Genomic DNA, 14804 nt, shown 5'->3' with positions numbered 1-14804 from the left:
GCACATGACTGAGGAACAGAGGCTGGGGGAACTGGACTTATTTAGTCTACAGAAGCGAAGAGAGAGAGGGGGTTTGATAGCAGCCTTCAACTGTCTGAAGTGAGGGGTGGTCCCAAAGAGGAGGGAGAGAGGCTGTTCTCAGTGGTGACAGATGGCAGAACAAGGAGCAAGGGCCTCAAGTTGCAGTGGGAGACATCTAGGTTGGATGTTAGGAGAAAGTTTCTCTAGGAGAGGGGTGTAGCACGGTGGGGGTGGTGAAGCACTGGAATGGATTACCTAGAGTGATGGGGGAATCTCCATCCCTGGAAGTTTTTAAGTCCCAGCTTGACAAAGGCCTAGGTGGGATACTTTAGTTGGCATTGGTCCTGCTTTGAGCTGGGGGTTGGACTAGATGGCCTCCTGAGGTCTTTTCCAAGCCTAATTGTCTATGATTCTATTACCATAATACCTGAGCACCTCCTCATTACTACTATATTTATTGTCACAGCACCCATGTGCGACAGGTTCTTATCCCCATTATGCAGAACTGAGGCACAGCGAGCCTAAGGCTAGATCTTTAGGGTTATTTCGACACCTGAAGAGGGCGATGGGATCTAGAAGCCCGCAGGCTCCCTGTCAGTGTTAAGCATTGAGGCACTTTAAAAGCCACTTAAAACCCTGGCCCCAGTGCCTTGTGTCAGGTCTCACAGGGAGTCTGGGGCAGAGCAGGTCTCTTGAGAGCTAGACCACTACACTCCATCTTCCCCCTCCCTCCTATCCCTTTGCAGGCCAGCTGTCACCAGCTACACACCACTGTGGCTGCTCATGATGACCAAGCCTCAGATTTCCTGGTCATGTCCTTTCCACATGACTTCCGAGTATCTCCCCCTCCTTGTCAAAGGCCACGCACAGCTCTTCTCACGGGCGGCCCACCACGCTCCTTGTTTGCTGCTATTTGATTAATTGTTATTTTGATTGCTTTACTTATTAGAGCTTAGATTAATACTCCAACCCTGTGTTCCCTTTAAACAATAAAACAAAACCAATGCCCGTAGCGCTTAGGAAAGCACAACCTCTGACTGGGCACACAACAGCTCCACAACTTGTGCGTGTTCCCTGCTCCCTTGCTGGGACCAATTTGATGATGATAAGACCCAACTTGAATTGTGGGATGAATGTCGTGTAATTGTGGCTGAGTTGTGGACAAGCCATGGAAAGTCTCAGCAAAGTACAACTGGCCCCGTATTAACTGTCACAACTTGGAAAAGCCAGAGGAGACTTGTTTTTAAAGCAGAATGTACTGGGGCTATAAACGCGCAAGTATTATGCCTGCTAATTTTTCTTTTCTTTTTTTTTTTTTTTTTTTTTTGATAACCAAACATAGTGCTGCAAAGAGAGTACAGTTATTAACATGCAGGGCTGGCAGCTTGCCCACCTGCAGCCATCGGCTGCACTACTGTACCCATGGGAAAAAAAGTACAGAGCGAACTTTAAAATGTGTGCAAAATTGTGGCCTGTGCAAAGTCAGTTAATTAAAATCAAAATTGCAGTGGATGCCTAATACTTCAGGAGCCGCAAAATCACTAATCAAGCAAAGCCATAGTTGCAGCCTCTTTGGGGCTCAGTCTGGGGCCTTACTTTCTACCAGGTTCACCTGTGTTGCTATAGGTACACGATGAACAAAGGCCAGTGATGTGCTTCAGCACTTTAGCAGAACAATGGTTTGAGCTCAGCTCCTCCATGGAGTTAACATGCTCCAAACTGGCATTCAGACACCTGGTGTTTAATGGGGCATCTACTTGGTGTTAGTGCCCAGCAGTAGGGGAGCCAGGCACTGGAGCCCAGCAGGTAATGGGGCTGCAGGGAATACATGTGAGGAAGGTGATTCATGCAGGGTCAGTACAGACCAGGTGCCTGTTCTGTGCTGGTTTTATTGGCTGTGGCACATGCCTTCAGGGCCCTATGCAGAAGATGGAACGGTAAACACTTGGCTGCTAGACCTAAGTATGATAGGGCTGGAAGAGACCTCAAGAGATCACCCAGTCCAACCCCCTGCTCAAAGCAGGACCAACCCTATCTTAATCATCCCAGCCAGGGCTTTGTCAAGCCTGGCCTTAAAACCCTCTAGGGATGGAGCTCTCACCACCTCTCTAGTTAACCCATTCCAGGGCTTCACCACCTCCTAAGGAAAAAGTTTTTCCTGATATCCAACCTAGACCTCCACCCACTGCAGCTTGAGAGCATTGCTGCTTGTTCTGCCATCTCCCACCACTGAGAACACTCCCTCACTCTTCTCTTCTGTAGACTAAACAAGCCCAAATCCCTCAGCCTCTGTTTGTAAATCATGTGCTCCAGCCCCTTAACCATTTCTTTTGCCCTCCGCTGGCCTCTCTCCAATGCGTCCATGCCCTTTCTGTAATGGTGTGGCTGGGCAGAATTGGACAGAATAGTCCAGATGTGGCCTCACCAGTGTCAAATACAGGGCAATAAACACTTCCCTAGATCTGCTGACAGTGCTCCAACAAATGCAGCCCAAAATGCAAGGCTACAAGGCCACGTTGTTGACTCATGTTCAGCTTCTCATCCACTGTCATGCCCAGGTATTCTTCTGCAGAACTGCTGCTTGGCCAGTCAGCCCTTCCATGCTATGGGATTTGGCACTGCTGGGCCAGTTTCCTCCCTGCTGTAGGACTATGCATGTCAATGAAATGCCACCAGACCTGAATTTGACTCCAGGTCCCTGTTAGCCCCGACGGTCCCACCCTGCACTTTTCTCATCAGCTGAGTTTCTCCAGGAGTCCCAGCAGCAGCGTGGAGAAAGGCAGCAGAAATGCCCTCAGCGGGGTTACAGGTCAGAGCAGTGTCTTTCGGAGCAATGAGTCCGGCTAAGGTTTAGTCCGGGGTATTTTTAGTAGAAGGCATAGACAGGGCACACAGTAAACAAACATTCATGGCCCCTGTGCACAACTTCTGCTATCTACCACAGTGTAAACCTTGTGTGCCGAGGAGGTGGGAGAAATAGAAAATGGGCTAATTGTCCCGTATTTGGTGGGGATCCTGTTCGCTGGCAGCTGGTGCCTTGTCTTGAGGGGGGCGGCCCTCACTGCCAGGGACCTCCTCTGCTGGGTGGCTGCCCCATTCCCTGGCACCGCATGGAGGCAGCCCCCGCTGTCGGTGAGCTGTGCCATGGGGCAGCCTCTTCATTCCTTGGGATCCCGCTGCAGGGAGGTTGTGGAGCCTCCATCCTCCACTCCCCCATATCAGGAGGCTGCAGAGCCCCATCCCTGGAGCCTCACTGTGGGGCAGCTGCCCCATCACCAAGGAGCCCTGACACAGGACATCAGCCAGCCCCCATCCCTGGCGGCCAGTGTCCTATACTTGCAATGTGGTAGCCCTCGTTCAGTGTGGGAGTGGCAGTACTCAGCCCAGGAGCACACTGGGACTCGCAGGGCGGGTGGTGGCCTGTGACTCAGGACTGCTAGTGCCTAAGCCACCAGATATTCCCTATGGCCTCTGGGCTATCACAGTGCACAAATACAAGACATCAAGAATCTGCAGCCATTGAGAAAGCTAAGAGTAAACAGAGGGGGCCGGGCAGTCAGCAGGGCCAAGGAAAAAGCAGGGGTTTCAAGGTACCAGATAAATGAGCAGCTAAGTAACGGCACAGTAACAACTGGACACAGCCGCTGTCAAAGGGCTGGAAAGGACGCAGCACTGCAATGCCCTGTCTCCAGAGGGTGCCCACAACTCGAGCTGGCTGGTGGAGGTCAGTGAGCAAGGCCAGAGCTCCCCGCTGGGAGCTGGCATCTCTCCCTTTCAGGGGGAATGGGTCCATGGGAGCCACAAAGCCTGGCCAGCCCCTGGCTTTTGGTGCAGGGGTCCTACCAGGACCAGCCAGTAGTCAGTCCACACAGCTACAGCAGAGCCCTTGGGCTCAGGCCCTGTCTTGTGCTGCTGGAAACTCCAGGTCAGTCTGAGCGAGACAAAACGGCACCTCCTTCTCTGCTGCTGGGGTCATCGCCAGGGCTGCACCTGCTCTGGTTGGGGAACCCAGCCCCTGGAACCAGCTCACTCCACAAGCACTGGCCCCCACCAGGCACAGCACAAAGTCTCAGCCCCCAGTAAGGTGCAGGCTCGGCAGGCCTCGCTAGGTCGCCCAGGCAGGTCAACCAGGCTCTGGCCTGGTCGTACCTCCTCTTCCTCCTCCCAAATCAGGTGTCTGAGGTGGCTTGTGCCCATCCAGCACAGGCACTTTCTGGGGCCTGCAGTGGGTGACCTGCTTGTCAGTCGGTTTTCCAGTCTGGTCCCAAGAGGCAGCTGCCGTTTCTTTCCAGTGTCCGACTCTTGGAGAACTACTTCCGTCGAGCCCCGGAAGGGTGAAGGATCACAACCAGTGTGATCTGTGGCTCAGGGCCCAGCAGCTGGCACAGTTTCCATACTCCAATGGCTGTATCATGTCATGTCACTGCCTGGTCAAACAGCCTGTGTGTAAAAGGCCTGGCGGACAGCTTGACGTGTATTTGCTCTTCAGACGGAGCACCAGGCTTTCCACGGCCGGTCGCAAATGGGTGATCTCATGTGCTAGGAATAAGGCTTCATTAAGACTGAGCCTGGCTTACATGCTAGCCGGCTCACGTTATCCGGCTGCTGAACATGTAGTTCTGTTCCCAGCATTACCGTTGTGTTTCCACAGCAGAGGAGACACGCGGGGGGGGCGTGACAAGGACAGAACGGGCCTGCAGGGCAATGGGGCGGTGCGCAGTGCACAAGGGATGTTCGGGAACGCAGCCACGCTGCTCCGACTCCATCGGAATAGTAGCATAGCTCGAGGGAGACGACCCAACGTCGTGAGGGCTCGGCGGAATGCAGAGCGTTTGAGACTGAGCTGTGGGCACCTTGTGAGATGGGCTGGGCAGGGAGGCAACACCCCCCCCCCCCCCCCGAAGATCTTTAAAGAGCAAGGACTGCAAGGAAACCTTTATCTTACACCTGCTGCCCACACATCTCCTGGGTGCCGTTTGCTGCTGCCCATGTCGTGGCACCCGAACCACTTACACCTCTGGCTGTGTCTGCACAGCGGGGTTTTTCAGAAATCACTTATTTCACTGTTTCAAGGCCTTTCGTGATCAGCTCACAAAATCATCCAAAGCACAAGAGCTGGACTTCAACGACCCAGACATCGGCTGGACAATAGCGCAGCGGGGCACCAAGTATCCAACAAGTTCTTGGTATGCATTGGAGGCAATTTTTTATTTCAGAAGGTGGAGAAAGCTCCTTGGCAGGAGGCAGTTCTCCATTTGATTTTAACACATAGGGAGGAACTGGCTGAAAATGGAAGGCAGCGCGGGGGAAAGTGATCATGAAGGGACAGAGTTTCTGATTGTAAGACATGGTGGGAGGCAGAACAGCAAAATAAAGATGATGGATTTTGGGACAAAAGGCTAGCAAATTTAGGGAGTTGGTGAGGTAAGGTCCGAAGGGATGCAAGCCCAAGTTCAAAGAGACATTATTAAGGGCACAAAAGCAAGCTATTCCAGTGTGTACAAAAGACAGGCAATATGGCAAGAGGCCACCCTGGCTTATCCAGGAGACCCTAAATGATCGAAAATAAAGAAGTCCCACAAAAAGAAGGTCAGTGTTGCAAAAAAAACAAACAAACATCATATAATTCGTCTGCTCTACTCTGCACTGATTATGCCTCAACAGGAGAACTGTGTCCGGTTCTGGGTACCACTTTTCAGGGAAAATGTGGCCAAATTGGAGAAGGTCCTGAAAAGAGCAACAACAACAATTAAAGGCCTAGAGCACATGAGCTGTGAAAGAGGTGTAGGTTTTTTTAGTCTGGAAAAGAGAAGACTGAGAATGAAGATGATAACAGCTTTTAAGTACCTAAAAGAAAAATTATTCACCTTAACCTCTGATGGCAGGACAAGAAGCAGTGAGCTTAATTTGCAGCAAGGGAGTTTTAGGTTGGAGCTTAACTGTCAGGATGGTGAAGCACTGGAATAAATTGCCTAGGGAGGCTGTGGATTCTCCATCACTGAGATTTTAAGAGCAAACACCTGGCAGGGGTGGTCTAGACACAGCAGGACCAAAAGACTCAATGGGCCCCTGGGCAAGGCAGGGAGCCTAGTCTGCATTCCCAGAAGGGGCAGGGCCTGTGGCAGAAGGGGTGGCGCTGGGCCAGGCAGCCCTCAGCATTGCTCAGAACTCAGCACATCCTTCCACCCCAGCCCTCAGCGCCACTGCTGCTGCTGCAGTTGCAGGGGCAGCAGCTGGGAGCTCCCAGCCCTTTAGTATTGCTGGGCAGCTGCTCCCTTTCCCCCCATCCCATCGGCCGGCCTGTCTAGGTGGTGCTGGGTCCTGCCATGAGTGCAGGGGCCTGGACTTTGATGACCTCTCAAAGCTCCTGCCAGGTCTATGATTCTATGAGTTTGTGGTTACCACTTGAGTGGCTCTTTCACAGGTTCAGTGTTGGGCTAATAGGTCTGGCAGCTTCTCAGAACGGCGACACACCAGGCTGCAGCAGCCACAGAACAGGGATGGGCAGAGGAGGGTGGTGGACATGAAGACCCGGTGGTGCCCCAATTTTCGGTTGCCCTACACAGCTGCATATTGTGTGTGTGGGTAAAGACAGCCTTGCTGGCATGGACTTTATTCTGCTTATAAAGGGGATCAGGCCGAAATTCTCATTAATTTTAGCTCAATGATTAGCTCTTCTGTTAGTAGAAGGTCTAACAAAGAATTCCGCCATATTGGCTGCAATGCTTTTTGGGTTAGGCAAGTGTCATGGTTACAGCTTCCAAGGATGTCACTCACTCTGAAGTCCCCTGTGATCATACTGCTTTTTTGCCTACCCATAATGGGGCTATGAACACACAGAGCTGCTCAACCGGTTCCCTAGCATGGCTGGTGGTCTGCAGCAGCTTCCATCTTGTGCTTCCTCAGTTAGGAATTGAGCCCCAGGCTTTCCTGATTATTTTCTTCCAAGTGATCACTGACAATGAAATAGGTGATACCATTGTCAATGTGGAGTCTTCCCCCATCCCTTTTGCCCACTTGAACCGTCCTACATAGGTCATACCCAGTGATTTAACATGCTGGTCAGGTGAACCATCCCACTCAGATTCAGTAGGCCCGACCAGACTGACTTTATGCTCATGATTGAGTAGTTGCAATGCCTCTCCTTTAACCCAGGTTCTGAGCATGGGCAATGCAAGAGCTTCTTCTCTCTAGGTCCTTTGGGCCCAGCGGCCACGTCCTGGCGCTTACAGGACAGAACTGGCGGGAATGAGGCCTTCTGTGCAGGAGCAATGCGGGGTGTTGGTTTCCTGTGCAAATGAGGAAGTTTGCTCCCTCTCTGGTCCCAGACTATACCTATAAGAGTCTCTTCCCAGCTGCATGTTTAGCCCCAAAATCGAGGTATGTCAAACTGAAAATAAAGAAAACACTGCACAGCAGAAGGGAAGGTTCTTGCCTGTCACCCAATCAGACATCCGCTTTGGCGCACTAAGAAAGCTCAACATAATTATGAACCAGGACCCACCTCCTGCAAGGTGCTGAGCACCTTCAGCTCTAACTCAGCTAAAGGGGAGTCAAAGAATCTCAGTACCTAGCAGGATTGGCCCTGTTATATTTTATAGGCTGGCCAAGCACAAAGCCCGGTTCAGAGATATTATTAGAAGAGGCAACAATCTGTGCCAACATTTTTGCATCCAAATGTGGCTGAGGGATACAGTCCTGTACTGTACGCCTCACATACCACAAGGTCTTGATTCAGTTTTAAAAGTACAATAAAAAACCCTCCCTTAGCACAGGGGCCCAAATCCCCTTCATTGAACAAATTCAGTAAAGTCCTAGTAATTCCAACGTTTTTTATGACAATCAAGAGAAAAGTCCTGGTGTATTTCAGTCTTGCATCTAACCTTTCCTGCTTTCCAATATTACCTTCCAAATTCCATTTCTGATCCTGGGATAATTCTAGTATATTGCATTGCTTTAGGATGGGTGTCATTTTATCCCTTTCACCTGCCCCTTTGCTTTTAGATAAACACTAATAACTCCCTCCAGATTGCTTTAACTCTTTGCTTGTCACTGGAAACTGAACCAGCTGAGAGTTGAAGAGTGGAAAAGCTTTTCTTTTTCTCTTCTTGATGGATTAAAGGGCCCAGCATCTTACCCACCTTATCACTATCTTCAGATCATTTTACTTGAGCTCTGTCTCAAAATTTCTCCCCATCAGGGGTATTATCACCGCCCAGCTCAGACTGCTTACTGTGTAAAGCTAGCTTAAGCAGCAACTCCTTGACTAGTGCGCATTGTTTCGCTAATATTATTATTTCCTGTTCCCACTATCCCCTCCTAAGATTATTCTCTGGTTTCTTTAAGGCACTAAAACCCAACCTCAAGCCCTGATCCACACAGGGGCACACTCACCAAGCGTGCTTCACAGAAGGCGGTTAGCTTAGGTAGCTGTTCACCTCCTTCTCCAGTTGGGCCCAGCCCATCCAACCCAGGCAGCGGCATCTGCCAGGAGGCAAAGACAGAGAGCTGCAGTGAGTGACTCACTGGGGATGGAGGCAGCTGGGCCACACCCTGCAGTACAGGGTCCTTTGCCTCTTTCTCCCTGGAGCATGGCATCCCCTCAGCCCTGCACTCCCAGCCCCTTCTGGGACTCTCCACAATGTGTGCAGCCAGGGCCTAGAGCCCCGGGGAGCATGGGCACACCCCCAAATTCATAGCCCTCGCCGCACCCTGGGGCAAGGGCGAAAGTAACGTAACCATCCATACAGGTCCTGCCCCATTGCCTGCTGGCTTGGGCCACTCCTCAGCTACACCTTGCAGGAGCTGCACAGCCAGGCTGCACCCACTTATGTTCTCCGTGTAAGTGATCTAGGTGCCACCACATGGGCCAGGGTTGCAAAAGCAGCCTCCAGTTTGCTAGTCCTAGATCTCAGGGCCAGACAAGAGCCCTGCCATCATGCACTCTGCGTTCCTGTTTAACACAGGCCAGAGCACTGCCCCAGTGCACAGCTTTTAACCAACCATCCCCCCTTGATTTTAAAAGTGTCCTGCGCTGCCTTCACCCAGGACACAACCCTCCCACCTCAGCCCTACTTGCAAACCCCAGGGCCCTGCCCCACCAGCCCATTTGCGGCAATCCCCCCACCTCCCACAAGCAGTCACAAACCAGAGTAAGGCCTCCCCCAAAAACAAGCTATTCACTGGGGAAAAAACCATGCAATCTCTTGCTGCTAAGCCCATTGGCCTCTGAGGGTAGGGCAAGGAGCAATGGGCTTAAACTGCAGCCAGGGAGGTTTAGGTTGGACGTTAGGAAAAACTTCCTAACTGTCAGGGAGGTCAAACACTGGAATAAATTGCCTGGGGAGGTTGTAGAATCTCCATCACTGGAGATTTTTAAGAGCAAGTTAGATAGACGCCAATCGGGGATGGTCTAAACAGCGCTTGGTCCTGCCGAGAGGGCAGGAGGCTGGACTCGATGACCTCTCGCGGTCCCCTCCAGTTCTAGTGTTCTATGATTCTATGCTATAAGTGCTTTCTTTCCCGCTTTGCCCTGCAGCCACCGGGACTGGCTGCTTACTTTTTATATGAGAGCTGAGTCTCTTGGCTTATCACTTGCAGCCAGGGGCTGGGGCGCTGAGAAAAACAATGTAATACAAGTAGCAGAGGGGTAGCCAAGTTAGTCTGTATCTTCAAACACAACACAAAGTCCTGTGGCACCTTAGAGACTAAGGTGCCACAGGACTTCTTGTTGTTCCTAAATATCTTGAGACGTGCTGACTCCTTGCCCGCAGGATGCTCCATTCCACCAGCGGCCTCGCCTGCCTCCAGCAGAGCAGACGCTGACCACTTCGGCTGTCGGTTCGGTACAGCACAGCTGCATGTGTGGTCAGCCGCCGCTGGGGCGCCTCTGCCTGTCTCTCTCGGGCCTCGCGGACACACCAAAGCTGCACTGGTTTAACTCAGACTGGGGTTAATTCTGATTTAGTGCAACCTTGCGCCTCGCTACGCAACTGCAACGCAAGCCGCATAAACCGTACTGTCCACACCAGGGTGGGCACCAGCTTCGCCTGGCTGCTGCAAACAGGGATTGCGTTAAACCGGGGCGAGTTCTGGGTGCACATGGGGCTGGCTTGGCCAGCGCTGCCGTCTAAACAGGCCGCCTGAGCCTTCTGTACACTGATGGGCTTTTCGCTCCCCAGCCCCACACAGCACTGCAAGTTGGCCTCATAATCGAGGGTTCTTGGTCACAGTTCCGGTGACAGCCTCGTGCTGGCTCTGATCAGTGCCCTGGCTCTCACACTGCTGTTCACAGCCCATGGGTGGCCATGGCCGCCTTGCAATGGGGCAGGGAGACTCAGGGTTTGCCTCCCTGGCCCACAGCGGGGAGCCCTTGCTGGCCTTTCTGAGGTTCTTTTGCCAGCACCAGCGTCCTGCTGTGGAGGGGCCGGGGAGGCAAACCCTGAGTCTCTCTGCCCCAGTGCTCCAAAATATCTGTTAGTCCCCACAGGCCAGATCCAGCTCTGGGGGAGAAGAAGCGTGGAGGTGCACACTGCCCCCCATCCCCCTAACGGGGGGGAGCAGCACTGGAAATGGCTCATGGGAGGGTTTCCCTGCTGCACCCATTGGCCAGATAAGTGCCCTCACACCCCTGTCACGTGCAGCCCCCGCACCCCCATCCCCCTGTCATGCCCCTCTCCTGCCCAGCTCCCCAACCCCCGATCCTCTCCTGCACCCCCTTGAGCTCAGGCCCCCACACCCAGCCTGCTCCAGCACCCTCTTCCCACCCAGACCCCCATCTCTACCCCACTCCCTGGCAGCCCCCGCCTGCACCCTGAATGCCTCATTTCTGGGCTCACCCCAGAGCCCGGGGGGTGCTCATGAAAGCTGCTAACCCAGGGACTGCAAAACGTGATCTTTGGGAAGCCCTGACACTCGGTCCTCCCTCCACACACCCCCTGACATGAAGCTGGAGCCACATCAGTGAGGGCTGGGCTTTTTTGTTCTGGGGGGGGGGGGTGCCTCTCCCTTGTGTGGTCCCCAATTTTTCTGTAGATCGCTGGCCCTGGACCCTAAAAAAGTTTCCCGCCCCTGCAGAACGCTGAAGCTTTTTGTTCTGAACATAAATTGATATTATAAAAAGAAGAAGAAGAAGTCCTGTGGCACCTGATAGATTAACCAGGCCTGTGTATCTGATTTCTCAGCTCTTCTTTCAATTTCGTTTTTTGCTCTCTGTCTTATAAACCCATCCATGCTGGACTGGAAATGGCGGATCTCCAGATCTGAAGACGTGGGGCTGCCCCCGAGAGCTCATCACCTGACAGAGTAGTTTGTGAGCCGTTAAGGCGCTACATGACGGCTGGGTTCTTTTGTTAGATTTTGTGGAGCAAAAGCAGTTGTGGGCAAAGGCCCACTTTGACACCTTTGACCCCGCCTCTGGTGCTGGGATGGGGTGTATGCGGCAGCAGGGGTATGCACACGCACATGCACACAACACAACACAACACACACCCCTGCAGAGAAGTGGGATGCAGCTGGCTGAGACAGCATGGTGGAGAGGTGCAGGCTGCTGGGCCACTCCAACCTCTGGGGTCCCTCCCAGCCATAGGACAGTTGAGGCAGTTGCTACAGGGCCCCCCAAACCAGGAAGCTTGGGGTGGCCTCCCTGAAACATCCTGTGAACAGAACAGGTCTGGTTGTCCACTTAGAACAGGTGACCCTGTGCCACAAGTAGATCCCTGCAATTGTCCCCTGCAGACAACCAGACCAGCTCAGTACCATGCTGCCCCAGGAGCAGACGTTAAGAAGATGTAAAGCACAAGCCACCACTAATACGAACCTTCCAAGGGTGGAAGGCAGCGGGCCTGGAGGCGCCACAGATCAATGGAAGTGGAAAGCAGTGATAGACATGAAAATTGCCCCTGAGCCCTTCACAGAAGGAGCGTCAGCCACCAAGGTTAAGCTCCATCTTCCACATGGACAGGCCTTGGCTATGTAATAGTCGGAACAGCAGTGGAGACACGATCCCAACATGGCCAAGTAGCAGCAGCTTCTAACCTTACACCAGCGTGGGCCACGACCGATGCAAGGCAGAGTGCATTCACCTTGAGCCCAAAGAGTAAAGAAAGCAAATCCAAGAGCAAGTTCTCATCCCAGGTTTAAAATTCTGCAGTAGCAGCACAAGTGTATCCATTCCACCCCACTGCAGCCCAAAGCAGCCTCTGCGGACACACTGCCCACGTGCCCCCAGAGGCTTCTCTGCCTGCAGGGATCTGCTCCTCCTGTTTGAGCCAACAGTCTGCGGGCATCACTGAGTTCAGCCGTTCAGTCCTCAAGACACTGCACGCTTGCAAGGAGATGTGATCCATGAGTCCCAAGCAGAACCTTCTTCAGAGGAACGGAACAGAAACATAGAATCTGTTGTTTACACAGTGGGAGGGAGGGAAAAAGGAGGGGGGCACCTGTCTCTGGCAGGACCAGCTGGTGAAACAACTTACGTAGGATGTGGTCCATTCCTGCAAATTTTTTTCATGTGAAGAAGTGGGTCTTACCCATGAACACTCACGCATGAGCTAATAATGCGGTTCCGCTAGACACGAACTTCAAAGTTAACGTCAACGTTAGGCACTACATCGATGTAGCCAGCAGAGAGTCTACACACATTTTTCCCTTAGTTCGACATTAACTTTGAAGTAGGGAGCCCAACTTCAAAGTCCTTACTCCATTCCCGGGAATGTAGTGCCCTACTTTGAAGTTTAACTTCGAAGTAGGGTGGTAGATATTCTACTTCGAAGTTGCTTACCTAGAAGTTGCATGTCAAAGTAAGCAACTTTGAAGCAATTTTTGTAGTGCAGACACAGCCTAAATGTGTGTCTCTGACGTAGTACCTGACTGCTTGTGAATTCACAGATTAACACAGCTGCTACTGCTGCTGAGCCTATAAGAGTGGTTTGCTGTGTTCATGACAAAAGTTCATTGCTTTTAGAACACAGGAACATTTTGTGTGAGCTCTAGAGCATCAACTTGTACCACATTTATGTTAAAAAATATGTCTCCCAAGATTTTAGGCACACCAAAGGATGTTATGTCTTACTAAGATACTGATTTTGGTGGCAGGTTCCCTTAAAACTAAATCATCAAATAGTCAGAAGGAGAGAAAGGGAAATCATTTGTCTGGTTAGCTGGACGAAATGAGACATTGTCGCTTTAAGAGCTCTCCTCAGCAGGGGCGTGAACGGAGAGCAGGGCTGGACAGAAAGTCAGTAAGTTTGGAAACTGCAGTAAATATCTCGAGGTTGGCACGTGCCTTGTAAGTGGCCTCATTGCCGTGTAATGGCTCGTTCCTGGATTCAGTGTTATAATAAAAGTAAAAACAGGTAGCTCGGGAAATTCCATTTAATATTCAAAATGTTCGCCGAGCTTAGCCATTTTTAATTACAACCGTTTCGTTACTAAATGAAGTAAGATCATTAGTGCCTGTCAAAAAAAAAGCAGTCAAGTAGCACTTTAAAGAGTAGCAAAATAATTTGTTAGGTGATGAGCTTTCGTGGGACAGACCCACTTCTTCAGACCATAGCCAGACCAGAACCGACTCAATATTTAAGGCGCAGAGAACCAAACAGTAGTCAAGGAGGACAAATCAGAAAAAGATGATCAAGATGAGCAAATCAGAGAGTGGAGGGGTGGGGGGGAAGGTCAAGAATTAGATTAAGGCAAGTATGCAGACGAGCCCCTATAGTGACTCAAAAAATTCCCATCCCATCCCATCCTTTAGAGGATCTCTCACTCGGCACTGATGATGTTACTTCCTTTAGTAACGAAGCGTTTGTAATTAAAAATTGTTAAGCTCGGCGAACATTTTGAATATTCACTGTTATGCGAATAGGTCTGGAAAGGAGAAATTTTACCTTAATGGCGCCACTCCAGGGCAGACTCCCCAGGCTGCTCCAGCTCCTGTGGGAAGGGTCAGACTGAGGATGGTGAGAGGGGAGAGGCTGAGCACTAAGACACCAGATCTTCGGGGTACGTTGCTAGGGTCTGTGATTTGGGGTCCTACAGTGAAACAGCCATGGGGTAGCAGGGAACGGGAGCCCGACAGACACCTCCCTTCCTCCCTCCCTGCTGGGTGATCCGCTACGGCTGGCGAGATTGTAACATTTAAACAAATTCGCAAAAAAAAGGCCCTGCAGCTCCATGGGTCGGGGTTCAGAAAAGCCAGGGGGTCCTGCCCCAGCTCCAGGGGATCCTGGTGTCCCTGCGGGGCTGAGGCTGCCCTGTTCTGCTGCAGTCCCCGCCAGGCTGCATGGAGACCTCAGCGTTAGCAGAGCATCACTCCAGACCTTCGCGTTGCTGTTACGGGGTCACAGCTGATTTGTGTCGCAACCTTCCTTTGAGTCATCCATTTCCTCTCAGTTACTTAATGGCCTTCAAAGTTTTCACAGATGGTGCTTAATCCCACGTTGGACAACGGGCAGGCAGGCTTTTAACAGTGACTTTGGCACTGAAGCGGAGGGGGAAGGGGAAGGGAGGACTGGCCCAGCGGGTGCAGGGCACAGCAGGCCCATGATCCAGGAAGGCAGGCGGCTGGGCAGTCCCAACCAGGGCTCACAATGTATGCGCCAGGGGATGGGCCTGCAGCAGCAGAAGCCTTGACCGGGGTTCTGGCTGCAACAGGGAAGCGAGACAGCTGCCAGACATCACTCTGCAGCCCAGCTGCCCCCAGGCTTGGCCCAACCAGCTTTCCACCCAGCTCAGGGGCCAGGGAGGGGAGCACAGGGGCAGAGGCAGGAGACGAGGGCAGAGCT

Source organism: Carettochelys insculpta, chromosome 23 (assembly GCF_033958435.1).
Source record: "Carettochelys insculpta isolate YL-2023 chromosome 23, ASM3395843v1, whole genome shotgun sequence".
Taxonomy (NCBI): domain Eukaryota; kingdom Metazoa; phylum Chordata; order Testudines; family Carettochelyidae; genus Carettochelys; species Carettochelys insculpta.
The sequence above is the reverse complement of the archived record's forward strand: the minus strand, read 5'-3'. Positions refer to the sequence as shown.